Raw genomic sequence first — 16,562 nt, 5'->3', positions numbered from 1 at the left:
GACCTAAATTTATTGGTCCATTTACCATCCTAAAGCAAGTCAACCCAGTGGCCTTCAAATTGAAGCTTCCGGAATCTTTAAAAATTCCCAGTACATTTCACTGCTCTTTGTTGAAACCTGCAAAGACAATTCAAACCTCGACAGCCCTCTAGACCTCAGCCAGTTTCGGTAGACGGACATCAAGAATTCATAGTCGAGAAGATCCTTGATTCAAAAAAGGTCTAAGGTCAGTTCTACTACATGGTTCATTGGAAAGGATACGGCTCGGAGGAAAGGTCCTGGGTACCACAAAGAAATCTTCACTCAGATGAATTACTTGCTGATTTCTTTAAAAAGTTTCCCGGAAAACCGGGGTGTCGGGGTTCCTTGACCCCTCCTCAAGGGGGGGTACTGTTACGAGCCGCGGCGGTGCCCAGAGCTCACTTCCGGGTCTGGCTCGGCGTCCGGGCCGTGGTCATGACGACCGTAACGTCATTTCCTCCTGGTCCCGGCCGTTGCCTAGGACACGGTGTTGTAAAGAAAGCCTAATTCCAAAGCTAGTCCGGTATACACTTCATGCATGAAGAAAAAGGGGATAAAAAACCGATGGAATGGTGACTTCCAGAAAAAAATCCATCTGTATGGCTTTATATCGTCAGCAGCTAGAATGAAGAGGCTGGTTCCAGAGAAGCTGGTATGAGAAGGATCACTTACCCCGCTCCTGGGGATCTCGTATGTACGCTGAAACTTCTCCCGTCGCTCTCTCAATCTCAACCGCCCAAGTGTAGATGTAAAAGTTCCGTTGTCTGTGCTGTAGCGCATGCGCATGAGTGGATGACAGTGTCAGTACGACTTGCATCCAGCCGGCTTCGCGGCTAATCAGGAAATAGATGGAAATGTCAGTGAGAGTATTAAACACTTGTATATAGCTCAGATGGAGATATAAAGCAGATGAATAGAAAAATAGGTAATCAACGCGTTTCGCCCAGAGACCGGGCTTCCTCAGGGACAATTGAAGAGTGAATGTCCATTTTGACATATATATAGTCATAGGGTAATTAAGGCTAATGGGTAACAGACCAAAGAAGTCCAGATGTACTAATTAGAGCACATCTATCAGCGCAGAATCCACAAAATGCCAGTGCAAAACAGGTCAAAGGTTATATGTAATATAACAGAACAAAACAAAAATGTTAATCAGCATGCAATAGTTACAAATGGCTAAAGATGCTCTCTGGAGAAATGAAAATGAATGGATATATTACAGAAAACTATTAAGTTCAAAGTCAATGTTTAAACCATGTGGGGCCAGAGTTTTTAATGTGTATATCCAATTACTTTCTTCCCTTGACATACACCGAATAAAATCCATGGTTTTATTACCTTATAGATTCCTATAAATTTAAGCTATAATGGATCATGATTGTGACAAAGGGCAAAATGGCTTGATACACTATGTGCCTCAAAAACTTTTTTGATGTTTCTCTGGTGTTCACTTATACGTGTTTATAAGTTTCTGGCAGTCCTTTCTATATATTGCTTTCCGCAAGGGCACTCAAGCAAATATATAATGCCTTTGCTATCACAAGATATTTTATCTCTTATGTTGTACGTAACACCGGTGGTATGTGAGGTAAATGTAACAACAGGCTTCGTGCCTCTAATATTGCCCATTCTGCATGCATAAGATCTGGTACAGTAGAAGAAACCTTTCTTGTTTTCTTCCAAACATGTGTTAGCAGGTCTATTGGTAGCAGTAGGAATGCTACTCTTAACCAGTACATTCTTGAGATTAGACTTTTTATACACAAATCTCGGTCTCTTAGGCAATATCTCCCTCAGTATCTCATCACCAAGTAAGACAGTCCAATGCTTACACAAGATTGCCAAGTAGGACATTCCAATGCTTACACAAGATATCTAAGGGAAAACAACAAATGGATAAATATGAGTATCTACGCTATTCACCAGTAAGTCTGTAGACGCAGGAAAGATTGGCAACCACAATCCCGTTCCTGTGTACTGTACCCGGTGGGAAAGGTCCACCTTTGATACATAACGAAATTAAATCGTCTAACCTATAAGGCAGGTCCCTGGAAGCTAGGTCATCCTTTATCCTGTCATTCAATCCTTGCCAGAAAGTAGTGATAAGAGTAGGGCTGTGCACCGGCCACTTTTGGTGTCTCGTGTTTTGTGTTTGGATTTGCTTGATGTTTTGGGTTCGGATTTGTTTCGCAAAACACCTGTCGAAAGGTTTTGGATTTGGATTTATTTTGAAAAAAAGCATAAAAAGTTCCAAAATCAAGTTTTTGGGCTTATTCTCACTCCTACGCTATTATTAACCTCAATAACATTCAATAACAATCATTTCCACTAATTTCCAGTCTATTCTGAACACCCTCACACCTCACAATATTGTTTTTAGTCCAAAACGTTTCACCGAGGTAGCTTTCTGGACTGCATAGTGGAGTGGTCCCGGTACCCAATTTGGTACCGGGGCCACAATATATCACCCTCAACTGGTCTCAATTCCACCAAAAAAGTATCTGGACTGCGTAGTGAGTGGTCCCCACAATATAATAAAAAAATCCCTCAACTGGTCTGAATTCCACCAAAAAAGTATCTGGACTGCGTAGTGGAGTGGAGTGGTCCCCACAATATAATAAAAAAAAACCTTCAACTGGTCTGAATTCCACCAAAAAAGTATCTGGACTGCGTAGTGGAGTGGTCCCCACAATATAATAAAAAATCCCTCAACTGGTCTGAATTCCACCAAAAAAGTATCTGGACTGCGTAGTGGAGTGGCCCCGGTACCCAATTTGATACCGGGGCCACAATATAATAATAAAACCCTCAACTGGTCTGAATTCCAGTGCACAGATGGCGGACACCGGATGGACGTCTAAAACCAACATAGCAGTTAAGGGCGCAGTTCCTCTTTTTGCACAAACAATTAACGTAGTAATAGAAATGACCGTTTTTTTTTAAATATAGAAAGAAAGAAGGTAGTACTATAAATGGCAGTTATTTTATTTTTTTTAAATAGAGAAAGAAAGAAGGTAGTAATAGAAATGGCAGTTATTCGAATCCCCAGGAGAGTCTAAGTGGGGTGAGCCACAGAGAGATTATTTCCCTCAGTTTCTCTAACAGGTTGTCAGTGTTGTGCCTCTTCTTAAAACCTGTGATACATAACTACACACTCGGCAAAGCTTTTACAAATTATCTGCGGCACAGGAGAGTACCACTGGACTGTACTTTAATAGCAGTACCTATTATTTTTGGGTACAGCAACAGTGAATGATCGTAGTTAGACTTTTAAATAGCAGTACAAGCTAGATTTTTTAAAATTTTGTAATATTTTTTTCCAATTATTTTTTGAAATTTTTTTTATTATTTTTTATTATTATTTTTTTAATTAATTTTTTATAAAAAAATTTATAATATTAAATTTGTTTTTTTTATAACTTTTGGATAACTTGGAAATAACAATGCCCTTAGCAGAACAGACCACAGGACACAGGAAATACAGAAAGAAAGAAGGTAGCAATAGAAATGGCAGTTCCTCTTTTTTGGAACTGCACAAACAGTGATGAAAATGAAGGTGGAGCTGGTGGCATGTCACGGTCCAGCAGGTCTTTGCACCGCTGTAGACTTGTGTCCGCCGGAAACAGACACACAACATACGCTTTAAACCGAGGATCGAGAACGGTGGCCAGAATGTATTCCTCTGACTTTAAAAGACTGACCACCCTCGGATCCTGGCAGAGCATACGAAGGGCTTCATCCACAAGAGCTACATGCTTGGTGGAATCGCAATGGTGTACCAGCTCCTCCCTCACTTTCTCCAGCTGCTTCTGCAAAAGCCTGATCAGGGAAATCACCTGACTCAAGCTGGCAGTGTCGGAACTGACTTCTCGTGTGGCAAGTTCAAATGGCTGCAGAACCTTGCACAACACGGAAATCATTCTCCAGTGCGCTTGACTCAGGCGCATCCCCACTCCTTTTCCTATGTCGTAGGTGGCTGTGTAGGCTTGAATGGCCTTTTGATGCTCCTCCATCCTCTGCAGCATATAGAGGGTGGAGTTCTAGCACTTCACTACCTCTTGTCAATTTAGATTGCAAGGCTTGTAAATACTTTGAAGATAAAAAAAAGCAGGCTGCACAGACTGTGGAGCTAGAAAGTGAAATTAAATGGACCACGTTACTTTGGTGGCTATCTATGCCCCCCCGACCCCCGCCCTACACTTGTAGTTGAATATAAAAAAAAGCAGCCTGCATAGACTGTAGAACTAGAAATTCAAATATACAAAGAAATGGACAAAGGCAGTTTGGTATCTGTCTGCATCAGATCCCCTCTCCACTAGGAGTAAAATAGAAAACTATTCAGCCGTTATATAATCTAGAATATAAATAGAAATTGAGAAAGGCAATTTGGTATCTGTCTGCATCATAATCATCAACATCCTCCTCAGCGCCAGCTACATCAATATCCACCTCCCGGTGTACAACATTCACACCTTCATTAGCCAAATCTGTAACTGGACTGTGGGTGATCCTTCCAGCATATGCAGAGGGCATGCTGCAAATGGTGGAAGGAGCCACCTCTTCCCGTACAGTGATGGGAAGGTCAGGCTTCGCAACTACCAACACCCTTGGACTCGCCTTGAGGATTTATGATAATTTCTCTTTAGAAGGCAGAGTTGTTTGCTGTGTTGTTGCCGACAGCATAACTCTCTTAAATTTTTTGTAGGTGGGGGGGGGGGGGGGAGGGCTTAGTTCCTTGGGTGAAGCTGAACCACTAGTCATAGTTTCTCCTCAGGAGATTTTAAGTTTCTCTTTTTGCTACTTTTACTGAACTTGAGCTTTTTGGATTTTACATGCCCTGTACTAGGAGATTGGGCATCGGGCTTGCCAGACGACGTTGATGGCATTTCATTGTCTATGTCATGACTAGTGGCAGCAGCTTCAGCATTAGGAGGAAGTGGGTCTTGATCTTTCCCTACTTTATCCTCCAAATTTTTGTTCTGCATTATATGTAGCACAAGAGAGTGTACCCCGAAGCCACACACACTCGGCAAAGCCTTTAAAAATTATATGCGGCACAGGAGAGTACCACTGGACTGGAGTTATACAGCAGTACCACTGGACTTATACTGCAGAATCAGTGAAATTTGTAATATGGCAGTAACAACAATGGACTTATACTGCAGAATGAGTGAACTTTGTAATATTGCAGTACCACTGGACTTATACTGCAGAATGAGTGAACTTTGTAATATTGCAGTACCACTGGACTTATACTGCAGAATGAGTGAACTTTGTAATATTGCAGTACCACTGGACTTATACTGCAGAATGAGTGAACTTTGTAATATAGCAGTACCAATGGACTTATACTGCAAAATCAGTGAACTTTGTAATATAGCAGTACCAATGGACTTATACTGCAGGATTGTTTTGTGATATTTTTTTTTTATTTTTTTTTTATAATTACTTTTTTTGTAAAAAAATTTATAACTTTTTTTGAAATTTTTTATAATTTGGGAATAATGGGGAAATAACAATGCCCTTAGAAGGACAGAGCACAGAACACAGCACCACTGGACTGAGCAGAACACAGAGCACAGCACATCACAGAACTGAACAGCACGAGATATAGCAGGACAGAGGACGACCTAACACACCCTCCCTCTACCCTGATCAATGCCGAGTGAAGATGGCGGCGACTAGCGAGGAATTTATAGGATCCGAGTATCGCGAGATCCGACAGTGGGATTATGACTCAGAGCCTCGGTTTCAGTTTTGCAATTGGCGGGAATACCCGGATCTGTCTCGGATCCGGCTCGGATCGGCAACGTTCGGGTGGGCTCGGATTTGAGAAATCCGAGTGCGCTCATCTCTAGATAAGAGCCTCTTCATTCCAACGAAGCTCAGATGCTAGGGTACGAAATTGGACCGCAAACTGACCTGCCGAAAAAATTCCTTGACAAAGATTTAATAGACCAGTGGAAACGTAGAGGACAGGCGGCCAGGTTTGTCAAAAACCTTGCGGAATCTTTGAATGAAGGTCGCAGAGTTCTGGAGCAAAGGATCTTCGAGTTTCCATAGCAGAGATGCCCAGGCCAGGTCTTGACCTGATAGGACAGAGATAATATAGGCCATCTTAATTCTGTGTGAAGAGAAGTTTTCAGGTGCAAGTTCAAATTGAATGGCACATTGGTTAAGGAAACCGCAGCACTTTTTTGCGTGACCGTCATACTTTTTCTGGAGACGCAACCCAAGGGAGCTCGTGGAACTAGTGGAGCTGGTGGCAGCAGAAGCCATAGGAGAAGCTTCAATTCCGGAAGGAACAACAGAGCATACTGGCAATGAACCTTGATGTGTGTCCAAACGGGAGACAATACCCTGGATGTACTGCAAAAGCTGGGCCTGGTTGCGTCTTGTTGGTCCACACGTTGGGCCAAATGTAAAAGAAGGTCCCGGGCCAACTGTTCATCCTGTGTACTCATAGCCAGAGTATTATGTCACGTTAATAGTACTGAAGAGGCCACTGACCGGTATTGACGCGACTAGATTGAGAGGCGCGGAGTCTAACACACCCCCGGTATTCACCAGGGACCCCCGCAAGGAGGTATGGGCTTGTCTGCTGAGGTGTGCAGGTCTCGGTTCTCCCAACTAGTCACCAGTGCAGTGGAGCGGACACAGGAGAGCAGATTGCGGATGCAAACAGCCAAGATGAAGTACACAAGGCAATAACAAGGAGAATGGTCAGAGGAAGCTGAGGTCAGTAACTCGCTGGACAAGAGGTACCAAAACACAAAGCCAAAGAATAGTCAGGAAACAAGCCAAAACCCAGCAATGGATATAGTAACAGGAACAGGTAACTGGACGCTGTAAACTGCAACACCAATACTCTGGCAAAGGTCTGAAGCAGGGAGGATCCTAAAATAGAGGGAAGTGGTGCCTGATAGGTTGGTGGCAATTAGGGATGAAATGCAGCTGAAGATGCCGGCAGAAAGAGGAGCGTCCTGTTCCCAAGCATTAGGACACGGAGGTCACTGCGCATGCGCGCGCAGCGATAACCAGAAGAGAGTCGGCAGAAAGACAGGCGTCCGTCCCCGCACACATGCCCTGTACTAGGAGATTGGGCATCGGGCTTGCCAGACGACGTTGATGGCATTTCATCGTCTATGTCATGACTAGTGGCAGCAGCTTCAGCATTAGGAGGAAGTGGGTCTTGATCTTTCCCTAATTTATCCTCCAAATTTTTGTTCTGCATTATATGTAGCACAAGAGAGTGTACCCCAAAGCCAGACACACTCGGCAAAGCCTTTAAAAATTATATGTGGCACAGGAGAGTACCACTGGACTGGAGTTATACAGCAGTACCACTGGACTTATACTGCAGAATCAGTGAAATTTGTAATATGGCAGTAACAACAATGGACTTATACTGCAGAATGAGTGAACTTTGTAATATTGCAGTACCACTGGACTTATACTGCAGAATGAGTGAACTTTGTAATATAGCAGTACCAATGGACTTATACTGCAGAATGAGTGAACTTTGTAATATAGCAGTACCAATGGACTTATACTGCAGAATGAGTGAACTTTGTAATATAGCAGTACCAATGGACTTATACTGCAAAATCAGTGAACTTTCTAATATAGCAGTACCAATGGACTTATACTGTCTAACACTGATAGGTTGGTGGCAATTAGGGATGAAATGCAGCTGATGATGCCGGCAGAAAGAGGAGCGTCCTGTTCCCAAGCATTAGGACACGGAGGTCACTGCGCATGTGCGCGCAGCGATAACCAGAAGAGAGTCGGCAGAAAGACAGGCGTCCGTCCCCGCACACATGCACAGTGCAGGGGACGGCGCCTAACAGCAACAGGGCAAACACACCAGAAATGGCACTTGGGTATCAAAATCCCAAATGGCTAAATATAGTATTAACGGCACTTTAAACTACTAAGAAGGAAAGAGATCTAGGATTCTCTATTTCAGGTGACTTAAAGGCATTTAAGCAATGTAACAAAGCAATAAGAACGGCATATCGGATGCTAGGCAACTGGTGCATGACATACATCACAAAACGTACCCGCATAGACGAAAAGATCTTAATATGTATAGTTTGGAGCAGAGAAGAGAAAGGGGGGATATGATAGAAACTTTCAAATATATCAAGGGTTTTACAAAGGTACAGGAGCAAAACATTCTTCAAAGGAAGAGAAATATTAGAACATGAGGACATGCACTGAAAATGGAGAGAAGTACATTCAGAGGAAATTTGAGGAAAAATTATTTGACAGAATGGGCAGTGGATAAGTGGAATAGCCTTCCATCAAAGGTGGCAGAAGCTAATACAGTAGAGCAATTTAAACATGCTTTGGATAGACATAAGGATAGCCTTACAAATAAATAAGGATTAAATAGGGTTGGAGGTTATCACTTTATAACAGATGGGCAGTCCAGATGGGCCAAGTGGTTCTTATCTGCAGTCAAATTTAATAATTCTATGTTAGGGTAGTCTGTGCATTGTTGCTCTATGAAACACACAAACAAAATAGTGTTGTTTTTATTTGGTTTGTAATCAATAACTACACAGCTCTGATGAAAACTTATATCCAAGATTATATTCTTTTAGATTTTTTAAAGACATCAGTAAAAAATGGACTGTTTTATGACAGTTCTCATTTTAAATAAGCTTACATTAAACTTTGAGGTAATAGTACATTAGACACGATAACTAATATTGTAATAATTTATCAAATACTTTTTTTACTTTTAACCTATGATTTATCAATACCAATTACATAGCATTTTTTGTGGGAGGAGGGGGGGACTGATTTAAAATCAACCATATTCTAACTACAACATTAGAGTCCTCTAGGATTTTGTCATATCTGGCATCAATCACAACCCTTTAACCTGCTGACTAATCATGGACTCTGCCACTAACTCACCAACCCAGTGAGCCTCCACTAAATGCCATTATAATAACAATTGTAAATGGTTTGTGGACTTCATTCCGCACCCACTCCCCATTATGGTACAGGCATTAAAGGCCTTTATTGCTTCTGTCTCATTATAAATACTAAAGAAAAACTAAAAGCCAGCCACCATTAAGCTTGCCCAACAATGCTCATAATATTCTCAGGTGGTCATTAGACTATGGTGTCCTTATTGACTTAAAGGGCCTCCATTTCTTCCAACATGCCAAAGACTTCACCACCGAGTCACTTAGACTCGACTATCTGCCAAAGATAGGAGGTGCATGTTAGACCTATTTGTTCAGTGTGCAGTGTAGTTGCTCTGAATATCTCCCACTTCTGTTACAAGAGCGCATACAGTATCATGCTATGCTTTCCTGGTATATGCTTAACCCTAAATATAATGTTATCACTACGAGGTCACCACAATCCTCAGTAACATGATGACTGGTGGGGATTATGTTGAGTTTATCATAGTCCCTAGCATCTGTAGACCCAGGACAGCCTTAATAATGCTTGTTACCCTAGTATCCCCTTTGTCAAAACGCACACTGCCCAACAAGGTGTCTGTAGTTTGCAGCAGTCATTTATTTCTCCAAATGTACACCAGTTATGCATGTTGTGTACTCTATTGCATTTATGTTTTTTCTGTAATTACTATGGGTGTCCATGATTTAATATTGTGTTTAGTGTGAATGGAATTATCAACATTTAAAGGGTTAAGTTTAGGTGCACCTTGTCCAGGGCCTATATTTGCTTATTACTGTCCCTTTGAACTGTATGCTTAGCTGCATTGTTCTCAAGACCCCTGGACCAGACTTCACTGAGTCAGTCCCATTAGAAAATATATGATATCATCCTGATGGTGGAGATTAGTATATTGTTGTCTACAGTGGTCTGTAATAAAGTCCTCCAGCAAAAGCCACAAGAAATATGTAGTTGGTAGCAAGTAAATTTCAAAGGAAACATAGCACTTTACATTTTCACTATGGTGTTTTAGAGCCATAAAATCCTTTACCATAAAATCATCGGAAGCGATAGTTTATTCTCTGTTCCAGTATTTACAAAAATAAATAATAAAAGCCTATTGCCTATCCATCTCTATATAAATTGGAATAGGTGAGAGCCTAGTAAAGAGAATGGTTTGAATTAGATTAGTAACATGATTCTCACCTAAAACACAAATGTGTCACTAATTGATTGATGCAGATTAGTAATAAAACAATCAGTCTTTTGCCCCCTACCCGGGTTCTAGTTTAGGTACTGTTTCTCTAAGTACAACAATGGGATATTTGTCCCCCTGGGAATCAGAATATATGTAAAATATATTTACCAACCATTACTAACTCAAATCATGGCATCATTGACAACTAGAATAGAGCATGGAACCTCCAGGTTGGCACCAGTGTACCCTCTAAGCTGAGCAATCTGGAAAGGAAAGAGTTAAAAGGTCACTCTAATGAAGGCTCCACCCCAAATGTTTGCATTCACAATCTGCAGGATGTTTCCTAGTAAGATACAGGTTTAACTCTATCATTTCCAGATTGCTTAGCTTAGAGGGAACACTGGTTGGCACAAGCAAAATAAAACATTTCATTCAGAAGTAATGCTGCCTATTACACAGGGCCATCTTTTCCATTGGGCACGATGGACAGCTGCCCGGAGGCCCCACGGGCAAGGGGGCCCCATAGGCACGGCTCTTAATTAGAATAAATAATCCTGCAAAAGAAAAAAACCTGAAAAAAAAAACCTACAAGGGTCACTGAGCAAGTACATCTATCTATCTCTATATATCTATATCTATATCTGTATCTGTATCTGTATACATCTAAATATCTATATCTATATCTAGGGGCCCCGGTGCACTGCTTTGCCCGGGGGCCCATAATGTTGTTAAGATGGCCCTGTTATTACATGCAGGTAATAATGCACACATGACATTATACAGAGCTTCAAATATTATCCTACAGGAAATCCATTGGTTTACTGTTGCAGCAGTATATTCTTCTTTAACTCTTCTAATTTCTAATCATGCTTTCAAATTGCATTAGAGCAGATGAGAACAATTAAAAGCCAGTATCAAAAATTTCCATTGTTTAGCTGTTGGAAGGCGTTCCCAAGTCAGCAATTATAATCTTCAGTGTGGTGTTTAATAAGATGGAATTTGCTGCACAAGCATATTGCCTTGGAGTTTGTAGATATACAAGTTATATCTCACGTAGGGTTATAGCACAATATTTGTTTATATGCATGATTTACATGTACACTTCGTGCAAACTGTAGGTCATTGTTCATAGGTGAACTATTTATTTCATGAGAGCCTTCCAGTTACTGTATGTGGAGTAAGGGTGTGCACCGGCCACTTTTGGGGTTTTGGGTTTTGGGTTCTGATTAGCTTGAGGTTTTTGGGTTATGATTTGTTTTGCCAAAACACCCCACGAAAGGTTTTGGATCTGATTTTTGGGCTCTGATTTTTTTTTTAAAAAGCATAAAAAGTGCTAAAATCCATATTTTTTTTTTTTTTTCACTCCTACACTATTATTAACTTCAATAACATTAATTTCCACAAATTTCCAGTCTATTCTGAACACTGAACACCTCACAATATAGTTTTTAGTCCAAAAGGTTGCACCGAGGTAGCTGGATGTCTAAGCTAAGCGACACAAGTGGGCGGCACAAACACGTGGCCCATCTAGGAGTGGCAGTGCAGTGGCAGACAGGATGGCAGTTTGCAAGAGTTTGCTAGAGGTGCAAGATGGAATTGTCCTTGGGCTCTCCCACCCACCCTGATGTTGTTGAATGGACTTTTGCTGCTCCTCCATCCTCTGCAGCATATAGAGGGTGGAGTTCAAGCACGTCACTACCTCTTGTTTTAGTTGATGGCAGGGCAGGTTCATGCTTTTTTGATGTAGCAGGAACAGTGAACGTAGTTTAATATCTGATACAAATATTTCTGCACTGCAGGAACAGCGAACGTAGTTGAATATCTGATACTAATATTTCTGCACTGCCGGAACAGTGAACGTAGTTTAATATCTGATACAAATATTTCTGGACTCCTTAGTGAAGTGGAATCTCGACGGGATTTGGAACCGGGGACACAATACCTCCATCAACCATCTAAATTCCACTGCACAGATGGCGGACACCGGACGCACGTCTAACACCAACATAGCTGTTACGGCCGCAGTTATCCGCTTTGCCATAGGATGACTATCTAGGAGTGGCACTGCAGTGGCAGACAGGATGGCAGTTTGAAAAACTAGGCCCCAAAGAGCACATAATGCCAAAAAAAGAGTTGCAAGATGGAATTGTCCTTGGGCCCTCCCACCCACCCTGATGTTGTTTAAATAGGACATGCGCACTTTAACAAACCAATTATTTCAGCGAAAGGGCCTACCAAACTGTGGCTGAAATGATTGGTTTGTTTGGGCCCCCACACAAAAAAAGCTATTCATCTCTCCCTGTACAAACTAAACTGGCTCTACTGAGGCAAGATGTCATCCTCATCCTCATCCTCTGATTCCTCGCCAGCTTCAGTGTGTTCTTCCTCATCCTCACACATTATCAATTCGTCCCCGCTGCACTCCACAACCACAGGTCCCGCTGTAGTCTCTGGAGGCCAGTGCTGTTCTTGATTGAAGAATTGATAATTCATTTTTATGAACATCATTTTTTCAACGTTTTGCGGAAGCAACCTCCTCCGCCGCTCACTGACCAGGTTCCCCGCTGCACTAAAAACTCTTTCCGAGTACACACTGGAGGGGGGACAACTCAGGTAAAATATAGCCAGTTTGTACAGGGGCTTCCAAACTGCCTTTTTTTCCTGCCAGTAAAAATAAGGACTGTCTGACATGTCTACTTGGATGGTGTCAGCAAAGTAATCCTCCACCATTTTTTCAATTGTGACAGCATCCAATGCAGCGACAGTAGACATGTCTGCAATGGTTGGCAGGTCCTTCAGTCCGGACCAGATGTTCTCAGCATCCCCGCCAGCGGGTCTTTTAGGAAAACTGAGCTTTTTCCTCGCAGCCACAGGTGTTGAAGAATATGAAGGAGGAGCTGTTGGCATGTCACGGTCCTCTTCATAGGACAATCTCCTGATCAACAGGTCTTTGCACCGCTGTAGACTTGTGTCCGCCGGAAACAGATACACAACATACGCTTTAAACCGAGGATCCAGCACGGTGGCCAGAATGTATTCCTCTGACTTTAAAAGAGTGACCACCCTCGGATCCTGGCAAAGCGTACGAAGGGCTTCATCCACAAGAGCTACATGCTTTGTTGAATCGCAATGCTTTACCAGCTCGTCCCTCACTTTCTCCAGCTGCTTCTGCAACAGCCTGATCAGGGGAATCACCTGACTCAAGCTGGCAGTGTCGGAACTGACTTCTTGTGTGGCAAGTTCAAACGGCTGGAGAACCTTGCACAACACGGAAATCAGTCTCCACTGCGCTTGACTCAGGCGCATCCCCACTCCTTTTCCTATGTCGTAGGTGGCTGTGAAGGCTTGAATGGCCTTTTGCTGCTCCTCCATCCTCTGCAGCATATAGAGGGTGGAGTTCCAGCGCGTTTGAGGTGATGGCAGGGCAGGTTCAGCCTTTTTTGAGGTTGCTCGAGTCTGCGGTAGGCACTTGCAGAATGCCGAAAGTGTCCAGCAATTTTGCGGGCCACCGCAAGCATCTCCTGCACACCCCTGTCATTCTTCAGGTAATGCTGCACCACCAAATTAATGGTGTGGGCAAAACATGGGACGTGCTGGAGATTGTCCATATGTAATGCCCGCACAATGTTACTGGCGTTGTCTGACACCACAAATCCCCAGGAGAGTCTAAGTGAGGTAAGCCACTGCGAGATTATTTCCCTCAGTTTCTCCAAGAGGTTGTCAGCATTGTGCCTCTTATTAAAACCAGTGATACACAACGTTGCCTGCCTTGGAACGAGCAGGCATTTGGGAGATGCTGCTACTGATGCAGCTGCTGCTGCGGAAGTCGATGCATCTACCCAGTGGGCTGTCACAGTCATATAGTCCTTAGTTTGCCCTGAAACACTTGTCCACATGTCCGTTGTTAAGTGGACAGTGGGTACAACCGCATTTTTCAGAGCACTGAGGACACTTGTTCGTACTTCTCTATACATCCCAGGTATCGCCTGCCTAGTGAAGTGGAATCTAGACGGAATTTGGTACCGGGGACAGGATACCTCCATCAACCGTCTAAATCCCACTCCACTGATGGCGGACACCGGACGCACGTCTAACACCAACATAGCTGTTACAGCCGCAGGTATCCGCTTTGCAATAGGGTGACTACTGTCGTACTTTGTGCTCATGGCAAACGACTGTTGGACGGTCAACTGTTTGGTGAAAGACGTAGCGTTCTTACGACTTCCCCTCTGGGAAGATGACCAACTACCAGCAGCAACAGCAGCAGTGGCAGTAGTAGACGTACTGCTGCATGATTCCCCAGAAGAATCCTGGGTTGAAGAGGACTCAGTCATGCCGGTGACATGGCCTGCAGGACTATATCTGATGGAGATCGTGGAGGAAGTTGACAAAGAGGGTGTTGGTGGTGTGTATACAACAGGACCAAGGGATTTAGGTGTCCCTGGACTGCTGACGGTCCTAGCCACAGGTTCTGAACTAAACACTGAATTATGAAGGTTCTTCAGGTGACGTATAAGGGAGGATGTCCCTAGGTGGCCAAGATCCTTACCCCTGCTTATTTGAGCTTTACATAAGGTACATATGGCCATACATTTGTTGTCCGGATTGAGATAAAAATAACTCCAGACCGAAGAGGTGGATTTTTTGGTCTTCTGACCAGGCATGACGATGGGCTTTTTCATTCCATGGACAACAACTGTTTCCCCCCCGGTGCCTCATTTAAGATAAACACATCATGCATCCTCCTCGTCAAGTTCCTCCTCAGTGCCAGCTACATCAATATCCTCCTCCCGGTGTACAACATTCACACCTTCATTAGCCAAATCTGTAACTGGACTGTGGGTGATCCTTCCAGCATATGCAAAGGGCGTGCTGCAAATGGTGGAAGGAGCCACCTCTTCCTGTACAGTGATGGGAAGGTCAGGCTTCGTAACCACCAACACTCTTGGTCTCGCCTTGGGGATTTGTGATGCCATCTCTTTAGAAGGCAGAGTTGTTTGCTGTGTTGTTGATTACAGCTTAAGTCTCTTAAATTTTTTAGAGTGGCGGGGAGGAGGAGGGCTTAGATCCTTGGGTGAAGCTGAACCACTAGTCATGAACACGGGCCAGGGCCTAAGCCGTTCCTTGCCACTCCGTGTCGTAAATGGCATATTGGCAAGTTTACGTTTCTCCTCAGATGATTTCAATTTTCTTTTTTTGCTAATTTTAGTGAACATTGGCTTTTTGTATTTTACATGTTCTCTACTAGGAGATTGGGCATCGCCCTTGGCAGACGACGTTGATGGCATTTCATTGTCTATGTCATGACTAGTGGCAGCAGCTTCAGCATTAGGAGGAAGTGGGTTTTGATCTTTCCCTACTTTATCCTCCAAATTTTTGGACTCCATTATAGTTAAATCTCTGGTACTAATATTTCTGGACTGCAAGAACAGTGAACGTATTTTAATTTTGCAGTACTAATATTTCTGGACTGCAAGAATAGTGAACGTAGGTAAATATAGCAGTACTAATATTTCTGGACTGCAAGAACGGTGAACGTAGGTATTGCAGTACTAATATTTCTAGACTACTATTTCTCGACAAGAATATATTGCACTAGAATTTTTTTTATACTTTTTAAAAAAAAAAAATTTTTTTTAATTTATTTTTGTATAATTATTTTTTTATTTTCTTAAAAAATTTTTTATGATTTTTTAATAATTATAAAATTACTACGGACTCAGCAGGACAGAGCACTGGCCAAAGTACCACTGGACTCAGCATTACAGAGCACTGGCCAGAGCACCACTGGACTCAGCAGGACAGAGCACTGGCCAAAGCACCACTGGACTCAGCAGCATAAAGCACCACTGGACTGATCACAGGAGCACAGAACCACCCTCTTCCCTGATCTTAGCCCAAATGAAGATGGCGGCCGCAAGCGGGGAATTTATGACATCCAAGTCTCGCAAGATCCGACGCGAGACTTGGATGTCATAGCCTCGTTTTGGTTTCATTTAGCCACCGGAAATACCCGAACAGTGCTCGGATCCGCACTGTTCGGGTGGGCTCGGATTAGCGGAATCCGAGCCCGCTCATCACTAATGTGGAGGACGAAAATGTATTATGATTACTTCCCATTTGCTGTCACAATTCACCACCTTTTGTTGCCTTCTAATAATGTCATGTAAAAAGTAGCAGATATGGTTGAGATACTTAAAGAAAATATTGCATCTCTTACTTGGTCAGTCTCAGGGGCGGATCTAGAATATAATTTTACCAAAGGCGATTTAGGAGGGGGGGGGGCGATTTAGTGCCCACCCGCTTTTTGACAGCTAAGGCTGCCTGCGGCTGCACATTATGTGCAGGTCCGTGCGGCAGAGACAGGCAGGGAGAGTGTGCTGGCCAGCTTCTCTGATTGTGTTTTAAAAACAATCAG

Source organism: Mixophyes fleayi, chromosome 7 (assembly GCF_038048845.1).
Source record: "Mixophyes fleayi isolate aMixFle1 chromosome 7, aMixFle1.hap1, whole genome shotgun sequence".
In the NCBI taxonomy this organism is placed as follows: Eukaryota; Metazoa; Chordata; class Amphibia; order Anura; family Limnodynastidae; genus Mixophyes; species Mixophyes fleayi.
Note: the sequence above shows the minus strand (reverse complement) of the source record.